Consider the following 15317-nt stretch of genomic DNA (forward strand, 5'->3'; position numbering starts at 1 on the left):
CCTAGAAAAAGACCTTACAGGTAGGGACCCAACTCTAAACTGATGGTATAACTTTTTATCCAGGCTCTTAGTAATAGTTTTCCAAAGAGGAATCGGTTTTAAATACCAAAAATCTACCTGTTAGGGTAGCAGCACCTGACCGTGCAACAGAAAGGGATCTGGCAGAAGCCCAATAAAGTGCTTTAAAATCTTGTTTAGGGGGAACACATTAGAACCCGGGGAAACCCAGAGTTGACTAAGACCCATATCTTCCAAAATTAGTTTCACCTCACATAGCCATGGTATATTCGCAGAGCCCAGAGATGATCTAACTTCCGCCAATTCGCTGGCAAAAAGACTGAGATCCGGCGACGTCCAGAGCCGTCTCCACAGTGCGACTAACCGATATTGAGCCATCTCATTAATGGGCTTACAGCCCATATCTAATAAGAGGGGTTTAATCGGTGTGGATTGGGGGAATCCTACCAGTTTGCACATAAATTTGTTCTGGACTTTTACCAAGGGGGTAAAATCCATATACCCCCATACCCATAAGTCAGCCCCATACAAAATGGCAGAGCTAATTTTGGCCTCATAGATCTTAAGTACAGGTGTAACCCGTTTAGTTAAGGACATTTTTTGCTCCTGGATTAGACAGCCCGAGAGGCGGGCAAATCTTAATTGAAGGGCTTCAACCTGGGGTTTCCAACGTAGGCGATAGTCTAAGGTTACTCCAAGGTAGGTCATAAGTTCCACTTGTTCAAGACTTACGCCATTCATACTAATGTGGCTTTTGATGGGGCGATTTTTCGTTAAGACCATAAATTTGGTCTTGCTCACATTAATTTGCAGATTATTAACTTGACAAAACTCCTCAAACCTATTTATTGCTATTTGCAGCCCCCTTCGTGTCTTTGAGAGGAGTAAAGTATCATCTGCTCATGTGCTTTGGCTTGTATTGCCTTTTGGCTTAAGCGTTTTGGTTTGGATTGCCTACTACTGGCTCCTGGACTTTGTTTTGCATTGCCTTCTGGCTCATATATTTGGTGTGCATTTCCTCCTGGGTCATGTACTTGGGGTTCATTACCTTCCTGCTCATGCAGTTTTGGTTGCATTGCCTTCTGGCTCATGTACTTGGGGTGCATTACCTTCCGGGCTCATGCAGTTTTGGTTGCATTGCCTTCTGGCTCATGTACTTGGGGTTTATTACCTTCCAGCTCATGTACTTTTGGTTGCATTGCCTTCCGGCTCATGTACTTGGGGTGCATTACCTTCCGGCTCATGTACTTTTGATTTGCTTTACCTTCTGGCTCATGTAGTTGGTGTGCATTGCCTTCCGGCTCATGTACTTTTGGTTGCATTGCCTTCTGGCTCAAGTACTTTTGGTTGCATTGCCTTCTGGCTCATGTACTTTTGGTTGCATTGCCTTCTGGCTCATGTAGTTGGGGTGCATTACCTTCCGGCTCACGTACTTTTGATTGCATTGCATTCTGACTCATGTACTTTGGCTTGCATTGCCTTTTGGCTCAAGTGTTTTGGTTTGAATTGCCTTCTACTGTACTTTGATTTACATTGACTTCTGGCTTATATATTTCTTGGGCATTGCCTTCTGGCTCGTGTACTTTTTTTGCGTTGCCCTCTGGTTCTTCTGCATTGCAGTGCTTTGTCATCTAGGTCATATACTTTAGTGTTCATCACTTCTTTTCATTGACTTTTTCGTCGACTCCTTTAACGTTTCCCTTATAGTGCCATTTTGCATCTAAAATTCCCCTCACTTTAATGTCACACCCTGACAAGATGGAATTTCTGACACATTTGTAAATTTGAACTGCCTCACAGGCGTACGCATATTCTTTTTCCATTTATAAATTAGCAGGTGAGTTATGGAAAGTCGAAATCCATTTGTGCGCATTTTCTGAATTATTCCGAATAAAATGTCTTAAGATAATCGAAAAAATGTGAAAGTTAAATATGCTTTGGCAATTCAGCAATTTCAATGAAGCCCCAGATAGCTTGATACATTCTTTCTTTTATTTTTAACTCCCGCTTCCTTCACGAAGAATTCCTTCTTCTGCAGCCCTGCATTTTAGCTCTGAAACATTCCTCCCGGTGAAAAAGAGAACCGCCTATTTGAGAACAGATGCGACACTTTCTCTCTAATTGCCCGTGCATATCCAGTGAAGATACTGCCTGCCGCCTTTGTAATGCACAAGTAAAACTCTGTCAACAGAAGTGCCATCGCTTTATACATAGTCATTATGCTATTTTCTGCTGCGCGCCTCTTCGACCTCCTCCGATGGAGATGGCGCATGGACGCGGGTTCTTTCTAGAAATTCTTACGTGCACAAGGTTGGTGCGCACGAGCCACCATTTTCCATCTTTGGTGCAGGTGAATCCAGAGTCATGCATTTAAGTATTTACACCAAAATGTTCTAAATACTTTTTTCCTGTTTTTTTCCCAAATAATTTGTACACTCTAGCTTTCACTTTTAGATCTAGTAATGCAATCCAAAGTGACTGCATTTTGTCTCAGTTCATTTTTGACTCAACTCATAGATATCTGTTGTAATGTAATTATATTTAAATGTTTAATTTGGGAAGATTTAATCAAGGTGTGTACTCTATATATGATATGTTATGCTATAAAAGAGTTGTAGAGCTCACTGTTATCCAGAGGCTTCTTGGGGTAGATTTACAAGCCCCTTGCGCCACTTTTCATCACTTTTCCCATGTTAAAAGTGACGCAAAAGTGACGCAAGGGGCTTGTAAATCTGCCCCCTTGTCTTTAAGGAAACTATTAAGTTAGATATGTCAAATAAGCTTAACCAAAGAATTGATTGAAAAGTGGAGAGGCGGGTGAGAAAGGGAGGGGCTGGTTCACAGAGTTAACTGTACAGGGATACATTTACTCATGTGCAGATCGTCTCCTACACCTAAATGTCGCTCTCCGCATTTTTGCTATTCAGCATTTCTGAGTTGAAATTTACACCTAGGTGTAGATGTACATGTCTCCATGCCTTCAAATGAAGGGGTGGAGCCTCCTGCAACAGAAGTTATGAGTGTAAAGCTGTTGGGTAAGATCACCATGTGGGTTGCCATTTCTCTATGGCAAGGCATAGGACCATAATTTAAACATATTTTAATGTAATTAAAATAATTTAAAGTGTGTACTATTAACCTAGAGCTGATGAAATTAAATATTACTGCACATTAACTCATTAGAATAAAGGTGTGCTAAATAAAATAATTTTGATAATTTCATTTAATTGATAAATATACATTTTTAAAGAATTATTGAAAAAATACCCATCCACATTAACATTTTATTGTTTAATTCATCTTAATTTGTAGTAAACTTGTGTAGAAGCTAAGTATTTAATGAATTCAAATACCTTTCACATTATAAAAAAAATTTGAAATTTGAATATAATCTTTTAAAATTAGTTTATTACATTAAAAAAATAGCAAATAATGTATAATTAGACATTATTTTATATATTATATAGTAAATATATATATGTGTGTTGAAAATCCAAACACTCCAAGACGAACGAAGGCTTGCGCACTCAGGATAATTGAGAAATGGGAATTATTCAAGTGACTTCACCAACTCGTGCCATGAGTATATATATATATATATATATATATATATATATATATATATATATATATATATATATATATATATATATATATATATATATATATATATATAATCTACTGGCGGTCACCAGTAGATAGTTATAGTTAGGACCTATTTTCGATAGGAAATCCGCAACATTCTATTGGGAATATCTTTGGCGCCGATTGACGAATCTTCGCAAAATTTTCTAAACTTTTGGCCAGCTCCGCTCCGCTCCTACCCTGAAAGTTTCGCGGTGATTCGTCAAGCGGGGGATGAGAAAAAAGGGGGGTCCCAAAACGCGTTTTCCCCATGCAATTTCCCATAGGATCTGTTGTTGCAGCTACAGCCCGAACCGCTGAACGGAATGACACCAAATTTGGCAAAGAGGTAGCCCTCAGTTCAGACTCGTTCCTTTTGCATATATGGTGTGAATCTGTTCAGTAGTTCCTGAGAAAATGAGGGTAAAAAAGTTAGTGATATCTATGGCCGCGGAGGATCCGCGGACCGTACCCGCACCGTAAGCGCACCCTCCCCGAACCGAGCGCGCACCCTCCCGATCGTGCGCTGAATGCTAATTGGCTGTCGAGTGTCTCTCTACATTCGAAACCAGGAACTGTTGGCGGCCATTTTCTGCCTCGGTAGAAGCGAGGCTGATTAAGTAAGGGGAATATAAAGGGGGCAGAGTGGAAATACTCAGACCCTCTAGAGGTGCTTAGGGGGTCCCAGAAGGACCCCCTGGGGCCCCCCTTTTTAAAAAAAAAACGGCGAAATGGGCGCACGGTGCGCGCATCCTATCGCGTTGGATGCACGGATCCTCTTGCGGTGGGTTCGCGGATCCAAGGGAAAAAAAATGAAATTGTTGGGAGATAAAGATTAAGCTTAAGTGTTTTGTTCTTGAGTGGCTCTAAAAAGAGCCGTTGTGTTCATTGAGAGTTTTTGGTACTTATAAGTAAGTACCTATACAGAGGCTAAAGTTGTTGAGGAAGACTCTGTTTCCTTCATCAGTAAAGTGTACTCCATCTCTCCTATACATCTCTTTCATATTAAAGCGCAGATTGTTATTGTAAATGGACCCCATTCTGTAGTTTCGGAGAAAAGCAGAATCAGATTTATTCACATGTTTCCTGGCTTTCTCAATCTGTGGACAAAAATGATCGGACCCGTTCCATTTCTGCCTTTGGCATATGTTAGAGTACACAAAGGCAGTTTTAGGGAAAAGTGAAATCAGTTGTGCAAAGGTGTCCTTCATAAGCAGTTACAGACCTACCCCAGTCAAAGTGCCTAGGTCATTGCCACCACAGTGCACTATTATGAGATCAGGGTGTTGGATTTGCATGAAGGATTTCACCAATGGCATCAATTGGTGCCACTTTAACCCTCTCTGTCCAATCCATTTAATGTCTACATTTGGCAAACCTAGGTCTTTGTGAATACCTTTGTTTTCTGCATACCTTTGGCTCCAGAAAATGTAGCTGTGTCCCACAATCCACACTGTAACCATCTTGTAAGGAGGTCTGGATGCACTCAGATGGTCTCTCAAAATGAAATGGCAGTTTGGAAAGTAAGATGTTTCTAAAATGGTGGCTTAGATGCAATTTTGAAAAAAGACAAGAAATCATTGGTTGTTTGACAACCTTCTACACTGAAAGGTAGGGTGCATATTTCAGTTTTTTAAACGCATGATTCTTATTGGTTAACAAAAACTGATTGTAAGGAACATTATATATGATAAGCTGATATGTTGAGAAGTCAAGCACACTTGCTGTTTTGATTAGCAACATTGTGTGTGCTGAACTTGTGACCTGTGTGCTCAGTACAGTGTTCCATGACCTGTTTCTATGGTAACGGGCAGAAGGCAGATTGGGGGAAGGGTTGAAGTTTATGTCATTTGGAAAGGGTTGAAATGTTTAACCAATAGAAATGTGTGTTTGCTTTTGAATTTATGTGGGAAGGAATGTGATTTGATGTTTACATGTATATGTGTGGAAAATGAGAGGGAAACTTTGCCATTCTTTGGTTCTGCTGACAGGTGCACAGTGCAGAGATTCTGTATAAGAAAATCTGGTGTGTGTGACTGATATACTTCTTAATCTACAAAACAACTTGAAAGGTGAGTTATTTATTTGTGAGGGGATGTATGTAGACTATTTTTATTTTAATCAGACTAATGTATTTCTTCTGCTAAAGTGTAGGGAGTACTTTTTTTCTCTACAATGTTATTGACAGTGTGTGTGCATGTAGAAACCATTTTGTGATAAGGATTTGCAGTTTTTATATTTTGGTAGAATTAGAAACCCGTCATTGTTTATGAATTTATGAAATGAGTTATGTTTCTGCAGTAAAATGTAGTACTCCTTGTAGATGAAGAAATGTGTTTTGGTATAGTGCAAGGGATAGTGTTGTTTGTCTAGAATCCCACTGTGAGTCTGTGTGCATTTGGGAACCCCTGTGAGAGAAGCATTTGGTAACATTGTGTATTTTCTGACAGATAATTCTTTTAAAACCTGTCATATTGTCAAGTTTTAGTAGCATTAGAAGCCAGTCTTTGCTTATGCGTTGATTAAATGAGTCAGGCATTGACACTAAAGTGCACTTTTGAAATATGCACATTGTGTGCAGTTCTCTTACCACTTCCAGTGTAGTGAATGAGTGAGTGAGTGAGTTTTGGTAAACTCCTAGGGATAGTGGTGCTTGTCTAGAATCACACTGTGAGTCTGTGTGCATTTGGGAACCACTGTGAGAGAAGTGTTTAGTAACATTGTGTATTTGCTGACAGATAACTGTTTTAAAACATGTCATGTTGTCAAGTTTTAGTAGCATTAGAAGTCAGTCTTTGCTTATGCGTTGATTAAATTAGTCAGGCATTGACATTAAAGAGCAGTCGTGAAATATGTAGATTGTGTGTAGTTCGTTTACCACTTCCACTGTAGTGAATGAGTTTTGGTAAAGTCCTAGGGATAGTGGTGCTTGTCTAGAATCATACTGTGAGTCTGTGTGCATTTGGGAACCACTGTGAGAGAAGCGTTCGGTAACATTGTGTATTTGCTGAGAGATAACTGTTTTAAAACATGTCATGTTCTCAAGTTTTAGTAGCATTAGAAGCCAGTCTTTGCTTATGCGTTGATTAAATGAGTCAGGCATTGACACTAAAGTGCAGTCGTGAAATATGTAGATTGTGTGCAGTTCCCTTATCTCTTCCACTGTAGTGAATGAGTTTTGGTAAACTCTTAGGGATAGTGGTGCTTGTCTAGAATCACACTGTGAGTCTGTGTACATTTGGAAACCACTGTGAGAGAAGCGTTTGGTAACATCGTGTATTTGCTGACAGATAACTGTTTTAAAACATGTCATGTTCTCAAGTTTTAGTAGCATTAGAAGACAGTTATGGGTTATGCTTCCATTAAATGAGTTAGGTATTAACAGTAAAGTGTAGTCGTGAAATATGTAGATTGTGTGCAGTTCCCTTACCACTTCCAGTGTAGTGAATGAGTTTTGGTAAACTCCTAGGGATAATGGTGCTTGTCTAGAATCACACTGTGAGTCTGTGTACATTTGGGAACCACTGTGAGAGAAGCGTTCGGTAACATCGTGTATTTGCTGACAGATAACTGTTTTAAAACATGTCATGTTCTCAAGTTTTAGTAGCATTAGAAGCCAGTCTTTACTTATGTGTTGATTAAATGAGTCAGGAATTGACACTAAAGTGCAGTCGGGAAATATGTAGATTGTGTGCAGTTCCCTTATCTCTTCCACTGTAGTGAATGAGTTTTGGTAAAGTCCTAGGGATAGTGGTGCTTGTCTAGAATCACACTGTGAGTCTGTGTACATTTGGGAACCACTGTGAGAGAAGCGTTTAGCAACATTGTGTATTTGCTGACAGATAACCATCTTGGGTGACTTTAATTTTCACCTAGAAGCCTCGGATGACCCTGACACTCTAACTCTAATTAATGACCTAGAGGCGGCTGGTCTCCAACAAATTGTTAAACAGCCCACACACAAAGCGGGGCACACATTGGACGGACTCTTCCCCAGTAACTCAAAAATTACCATCATCAAGGTCATCCCTCTAGTTTGGACAGATCATGCGGCCTTATGTTTTTCCATTCCAATTAACTCTAACAAACCCCCGTCCACACCTTCTACACCTACGAACTTTAGAGATTGGAAAAACATTAATCTGGACGTGCTCACGCAGATAATGCGAGATAGCCCAATGCCAAATGAACAGGATCCCATAGTAGCTTCCGCTAATTACCTGAACAACCTAAAGTCAGCCTGCAACAAGCTAGCACCTAGCAAAACCTTTCACCGAACCAGAAAACTCCCTTCCGCACCTTGGTTCACGGAACCACTCCGACTACAAAGACAATACTGCAGGAATCTAGAAAGGCAGTGGCGTCGCCATTTTAATCCCTGTGAAAAAACCACATACAAAAATGCTTTAGCAAACTACAAAAAACTCCTAATAGCAGAGAAAACCACTTATTACACCAACCAAATCAATCAGGCCAAAAACAACACAGGTAAACTATTCCAGGTGGTCAGTTACTTATCCAACCCCCTCGCACCTCACCCAGAAGGATCACAAGCTCTTTCTGATGCCTTGGCCAAATTCTTCGAAGATAAAGTCAGAGATATTTTTACTACTTTCTCCCCGGACTCGTCACTCACCTCCACTTCTCAACCTACAGTCAAAATTGTTTCAGTTTTTCCAATTTTTGAAGCCACCACGCAAGATCTCATCCAACCTTTAATAGCCCAAACCAAATCGGGTTCACCTTTTGATCCTTGCCCTCCAGGCATTCTTAATCTCATCTCTGAAGCTATTGCCCCGTCACTATCTACCATCTGTAATGCAATGTTTACAACGGGCATCTACCCTTCTGTCTGGAAGGAATCGACCATTAAACCTCTTTTAAAAAAAACCACCCTAGACCCCCGCCTCCCTGCCAGTTACAGGCCCATCGCATGTCTCCCGTTCCCTGCTAAGATCTTTGAAAAAATCATGAACATCCAGTTTTCAACTTTCATACATAACAACAACCTGCTGGACGACACCCAGTTTGGGTTTCGACAGGGCCACGGAACAGAGACTGCGCTCCTAAAAGCAGCGGATGAGATAAGGTCCATTATGGACAACGGAGGCTCAGCGATCCTGATACTCCTAGATCTCTCCGCGGCATTTGACACGGTTGATCATGTCACCTTGATCAACCGTGTCACGGCCATGGGAATAAAAGACAAAGCTAAAGATCTTCTTGCGTCATTTTTGTCTGACCGCCCACAAACAGTGAAGATAGGCAACTATATCTCTCAGACTTTCTCCTTGCCTTGTGGAGTACCGCAGGGATCCTCGCTAAGCCCGACACTCTTCAACATATATGTGTCGGACTTGGCGAGGGTCATAACATCCTATGGAATCTCACTCACTACATACGCTGACGACACCCAATTGGTGTTGTCTGTGTACAATGACGGCACCTCTTTGGCAGCCAATTTCCAAAATGGAATGAGGGCAATAAGCTCCTGGATGTCATCCAATTGTCTAAAATTGAATTCTGATAAAACAGAAGTGATGACATTCGGGAGACTGCAACCTACTTGGTCCCCGCAATGGTGGCCATCTCAGATGGGACAACCTCCTGAACCAGTGACCAAGGTACGAAACCTGGGTGCCATCTTCGATAATAAGATGTCCTTCCAGCAACACGCTAATTCGGTGGTCTCCTCATCTTTCCACATCCTAAATAGGATTTAAAAACTAATCCCATACCTTCCTCCATCTGCAGGCAAAACCTTAGTCAGCTCACTAGTCCTCTCCAAAGTAGACTATTGCAATGCCCTCCTACTAAATGCACAACAAAAGGTCCTCAATAAATTGCAGACAGTGCAAAACGCGGCAGCTAGGACACTGCTATCCATCCCCAAGTTTGCATCCATCTCCCCTTATATCAACCAGTTACATTGGCTGCCGGTGAGAAGCCGGATCAAATTTAAGGCTTTATGCCTAGCATTCAAAGCTATCCACAACCAAGGCCCTCTATTCTTAAGACAAGCCTTCCGCCCGCTTGAACACCTTAGAACATTACGCTCATCCACTGCTCATTTACTAAGGGTCCCTCGAACAAGAAGAGCTAATTGGGGAGACAAGCGCTTCTCTGTCGCCACAGCCAAGTTGTGGAACACGCTCCCCCTCTACATTAAATCTGCGCCAACACTGCTCAATTTCAGAAAAAAACTAAAAACTTGGTTGTTCCCAGCCTAATTACTCCCCGATTCATTGGAAGTTCTACAATTACAGCGCCGAGACACCCTAGGGTAATTGCGTGCTCTAAAAATCGCTCAAATAAATAAATAAATAAATAAATATTAAAACATGTCATGTTGTGAAGTTTTAGTAGCATTAGAAGACAGTTATGGCTTATGGTTTCATTAAATGAGTCAGGTATTGACAGTAAAGTGTAGTCGTGAAATATGTAGATTGTGTGCAGTTCCCTTACCACTTCCAGTGTAGTGAATGAGTTTTGGTAAACTCCTAGGGATAGTGGTGCTTGTCTAGAATCACACTGTGAGTCTGTGTGCATTTGGGAACCACTGTGAGAGAAGCGTTTGGTTAGATCGTGTATTTGCTGACAGATAACTGCTATAAAACCTGTCATGTTGTCAACTTTTAGTAGCATTAGAAGCCAGTCTTTGCTTATGTGTTGATAAAATGAGCCATGATTTGACACTAAAATGCAGTACCATGCAGTATTGTCTTCACTGCACCAGAGCTGAAAATTTAAAAATTTTACCCAGGCACTGTCCTAGAAGTAGTCTGATGATTTAGTCAGTTTCTAAGTACTTATGTTGTGAACCAACCATTACCAAATAGACTGCTTCAAATGTCTATGCAGTATGCATGTAGTTCTCTAACCACCTATACAGTTGTTTTCACACCTTCAATTCCCTAGTCAGTATCCATACACTTATAGGAAACACCCTGTCAGTCCCTTTGCAGTCTTCTAGTGACCCATTCAGCACCATGTAGTAATCCATTCACTGTGCCAAAACGCAAACATTTATAAATTCACTAAGACACTCTGTTTACAGTACTGTAATGATTCAGTCACTGTCTAAGTATTCATGCACTGAGCCAGGCCTTAGCACATGGAGTGCTTCAAACCCCTATGCACTATGCATGTAGTTTTCTAACCACCTACAGACTTGTCTTTTACACTTTCAATTCCCTAGTCAGTATCCATATAGTGCAGCAAACATCCTGTCACTCCCTTTGCACTCTTCTAGTGACCCAGTCAGTACCAAGTACTAATCCATTCCCTGTGCGAAAACCCAACCACTTATAAATTCATCCAGGCAGTCTCCTTGCTGTAGTCTAATCATTCAGTCATTACCGAAGTACTCATACAGTGAGCCGGGCCTTAGTACATGGACTGCTTTAAATGCGTATGCAGTATGCATTCAGTTCTCTAATCAGCTACACAGTTGTCTTTTGCACCTTCAATTCCCCAGTTAGTATTCATATACTTCTAGCAAACACCCTGGTACTCACCCAGTGTGTCTCTTTTTAGTAGTGTAATCATTCAGTCACTTAGCATGTAGTCTTTTAGTGAGGTAGGCTTTAGGGCATGAACTGCTTCAAAGTAGTATGCTCTATGTATGTAGTGTTTTAATCATCGCCACACTTGTGGTTCAGGGTATAGTTTCTTAGTCTGTTTTTATATAAAATGTGTTTGTACAGTAATGGAATACTGTAAATTTGAAAGTTATTAATATACATTTATTTGTGATTCTTTTTTGCAGATACTGTTTTTCAACGTTAAAATTGAGAAATTATGCCAGAAAAAAAAAGAAAAAGAAAAGAAAAGAGACAGGAGGATTATTTGAAGAAACATCAACCACAAGTATTGAATGAACAAGATAATGTGGCTAAAAGAAAAAAAACATCTGGTAAGATCACGAAGCAATTTATTAAAAATGTTTGTAGGAGCAAACAGAATGTAGAGAATGCTGCAACTTCAGAAACATTTTTAAGTAAGAAAAAAAATCAAAATAAGAGGAAAAGTAGAAAAGCAAATGTTCAGTCAAAGGAGATAAAGTATGGTAAAAGAAGACAAAATCAGTATAAGGAAATACGCAAAAAAATATTTTACAAGAGAGTAGTGCATAATTTTCTGAAAGATGTGAAGAAATATAAAAAGAGAGCTTTATTTTATAAAAAGAAGAAGCATATTGAAAGCATTGTGGAAAAGGCTTTTGAAGTAAAAAGGAAACTGTTTATTTTACTGTTAAAAAGAATTCGATCACTAGATAAACCAATATTTGTAATGAAGGCCAAAAGTTTTTTGGGGAGAATGGAAACACAGTTCTAGTTCAGAGCCTTTTTTAATGAAGAGAGTTATTCACTAAGTGAAACATGATTGTATGCAGTTGACACCAGTGGTAGAGGTTATGAGGTTAGTGATGGTTGTCCAATGGAGAAAGAGAAAATGATTGAAAGAATTGCAGAAGAAGTGATAGCTGATGAAGTTTTAGGGAGACGTGCTAAAAACCCTGTGTACACTTGGGATTGCAGTAGTGTTTTTAGTGTACGACAGGAATCTATTGAAAAATTATGTAGTTTTTTACGAGTCTATACTAAAAAAAGTGTAAAACAAAAGATTAAGCTGTTGCAAGGACTAGACCCTTGCAGAGTGAGAAAACATACTGGTTTACAAGGTCATTCTCTGGCTTGTCTTTCTAGGAAAGTTTGTGAAAGTGTTTTTCACCATTTCAGAATGCTGGCAGTTAATCATACTCAAATGCGGAAGTTAGTGAGAAGGTTGTATTATGCAAAAAGTCCAGCACTAAAGTTAAGTGAGTTGAACAGTGCTCTTTTACGTTGGTCAGTTTCAGATGTGAAGCAGGTTTGTGAGGATATTGAGTTTTGTTACTTTGGGCCTCAGCAAGAGAGTGAAGAAACTGACACATTAGTAGAACAAAATGTTGAAGACAATGTAGAACCTGTAATTACAGAAAAATTTGAGGATGAAATCACAAAGTTTAAGGTAATTTCAGGTGAAAAACCAAATGTTTATTGTATTTGTTGTCGGCGAAATCACTATAAAAATCAGACTAGGGGTGTCAATCTGAATTTAAAAAGTGAAATAGAAGATAATGATAAGTGGATGGAATTTGCAACTTATTTGTTGGTAGAGGATTGTTTTGACTTGGGATGTGAGCAGCGTAGTTGCAAATATTGTTACAATAAATTAGATGAGAATAAAATGCCTGCTAGAGCTGTTCATAATCATCTAGAGTTGGTTGCTATTCCTCCAGAGCTGATTGGTTTAAATACGTATGAGTCTATTCTGATACAATGTGTTCACCCGTTTCAGGCTATTGTTCGTATGGAGCCCAAAACAAGTAAATTACCTCCATCAGAGTTGCAAAGAGGATTGAAAGGAAGAGTTGTGTATTTACCATTAGATTTAAGGAAAAATGTTGAAACTATTGGTGTAGATCATGCAGAAAATGAGCCACTAGTCATTCTAGTTAATGGTGTTCCTACTAAGAATAAGAAAATCTGGCAAGAGTTAGTGGATGTTAGAAAAGTGCAAAAGGCATCATTGTATCTGATAAAAAATAATGAGTACTATAGAAATGTGTTTGTTGGAGAAGAAGAAATAGATTTAGCAGAAGATAGTGAAACATTAAGTGGACAAATTGAAAAAGTGGACATGTCCAGATGTGAAGAGATCTATGAACATTACAGTGTACATCCACTTCATTCCTAAGAGGTGATGGGGAATACAATTGAGTTGTTTCAAATGAAAAAAGCAACAGGAAGTCCCATGAGTGTATGGGAAGAGAGCTTGGAAGCTCGTTTCCCGCAGTTGTTTCCAACAGGAAAAGGTGGACGATATGATGAACATCCTGTGCAGATTCCTGCATCTGAATATCAGACAACAAGATTATATGCAGAAGATCCAAGATTTCGACAATGTATCGCTTATATGTTTCATCTTCTGTTTGAAAGTGACTTGTCTGGACTTTCATATGCAGTAAATCACATTTTAAAAACTGGAATGCATCTGCAAAATGTAACTGCAAAGGATTTTATGGATAAAGTTCATCAGAGAGATGCTCATTTAGAATCTCAGTTGATTAATCTGATGGCATGTCAGCGTGAGACTAATGAATATTGGTACCGTCGACATGGAGAACTGAAATGTATGCTATGGAACTTGGGAACTCCTACGTGGTTTCTTACCCTAAGCTGTGCTGAGTACGCTTGGGATGATTTACTTGAATTTCTTCGAGAGGCAAATTCCAATATAAAAAATATTGAATACAAGACACCTGGAGAATTGTGCTCCTTGGATACTGTCAATGTATGCAGATATTTCAATCATAGATTTGAAGCTATGATGTCTTTCATCTGCAATAAGAAGAATCCTCCTCTTTGAGAAATTGTGGATTTCTTTTGGAGAAAGGAGTATCAAGCAAGAGGTGCTCCTCACATACATATGTTGTTATGGGTCAAGGACGCCCCCAAATTTGGAACAGATTCAGATGAAACTGTTTTGTCTTTCATTGAAGATTATGCTACATGTGCTCTTCCAAATAGCAGAGAAGAGAAAAACTTAAAACAACAAGTCTTACGATTTCAAAGCCACAGGTGTGGAAAATACTGTCGACAAAAGTACAACTCAAAGGATAAGTTCTATACCAAATGTCGATTTGGATTTCCACGTCCTGTATTAGCCAAAGGAAGAGTGAACAGTTTTATGTCAGCTGTACGACATACCATCACAAGACAGTCTCCGAAAAACACCTACAACTTAAGAAGAAGCGAAGAATCGAAATACATAAATGACTACAATCCAGTTATTTTATCCATGTGGAACGCTAACATGGATATTCAGTATGTTGCGGACAATTCCATTGCTGTTGCTCGATATGTAACGTCTTACATTACTAAATCAGAAAAGACTGAATTGAAAGAAATGTGGGAAGAGATTTCTCACGAGAAGAGTCTAAGTAAGAAATTATACAGTTTCAGTTTGAAGATGTTATCGCATCGTGAAATTGGAGCATATGAATGTTCAGATCGGTTATCATCTGCAAGTCTATATTCCAAAAGCAGAAGAATCATTTGGGTGAGTCTAGGTCTTGCAGGAATGCGAAATCGGGTACTGAAATCTGTTCAAGAAATTGAATATTTAGCAGAAAATGACCCTGAAAGTACAGATATTTTGAAAACCAATATGTTGGACACATACTATCCAAATAGGAGTCATCATCTTGAGGACATGTGTCTCTATGAAGTGCTGCAAAACTACACTTTTAAACAGAATACTACAGAGAACATCAACGATGGAAAATATGCAGTGATTGGTTCCGAAGGATGTCTGGTGAAACAAAGGAAAGGAAATTTAATTAATCACAGAAAACTGAGTTGCGACACTGCTGACAAAAGGGAATTTTACTATTTAGCCCTTTTGCAAATGTTCAAACCATGGCGTTCAGAACTGGAATTACTTGGAGATTTTCCCAGCTATGAAGATTCATTTAATGCTTCTAAAGATAGCATACAATGTAGTGCTTTCGCAAATTGTGTCAAAATGTTGAATGATGAAATTGATCAAGAAGCTATAATTGCAGCTGAGATTGCTAGAGACAGTTCTCAAGACAGTCAAAGTTCTGCTGCACTGAGTCAAGATCCACT

The sequence above is a fragment of the Triturus cristatus genome, chromosome 6, assembly GCF_964204655.1.
Source record: "Triturus cristatus chromosome 6, aTriCri1.1, whole genome shotgun sequence".
Taxonomy (NCBI): Eukaryota; Metazoa; Chordata; class Amphibia; order Caudata; family Salamandridae; genus Triturus; species Triturus cristatus.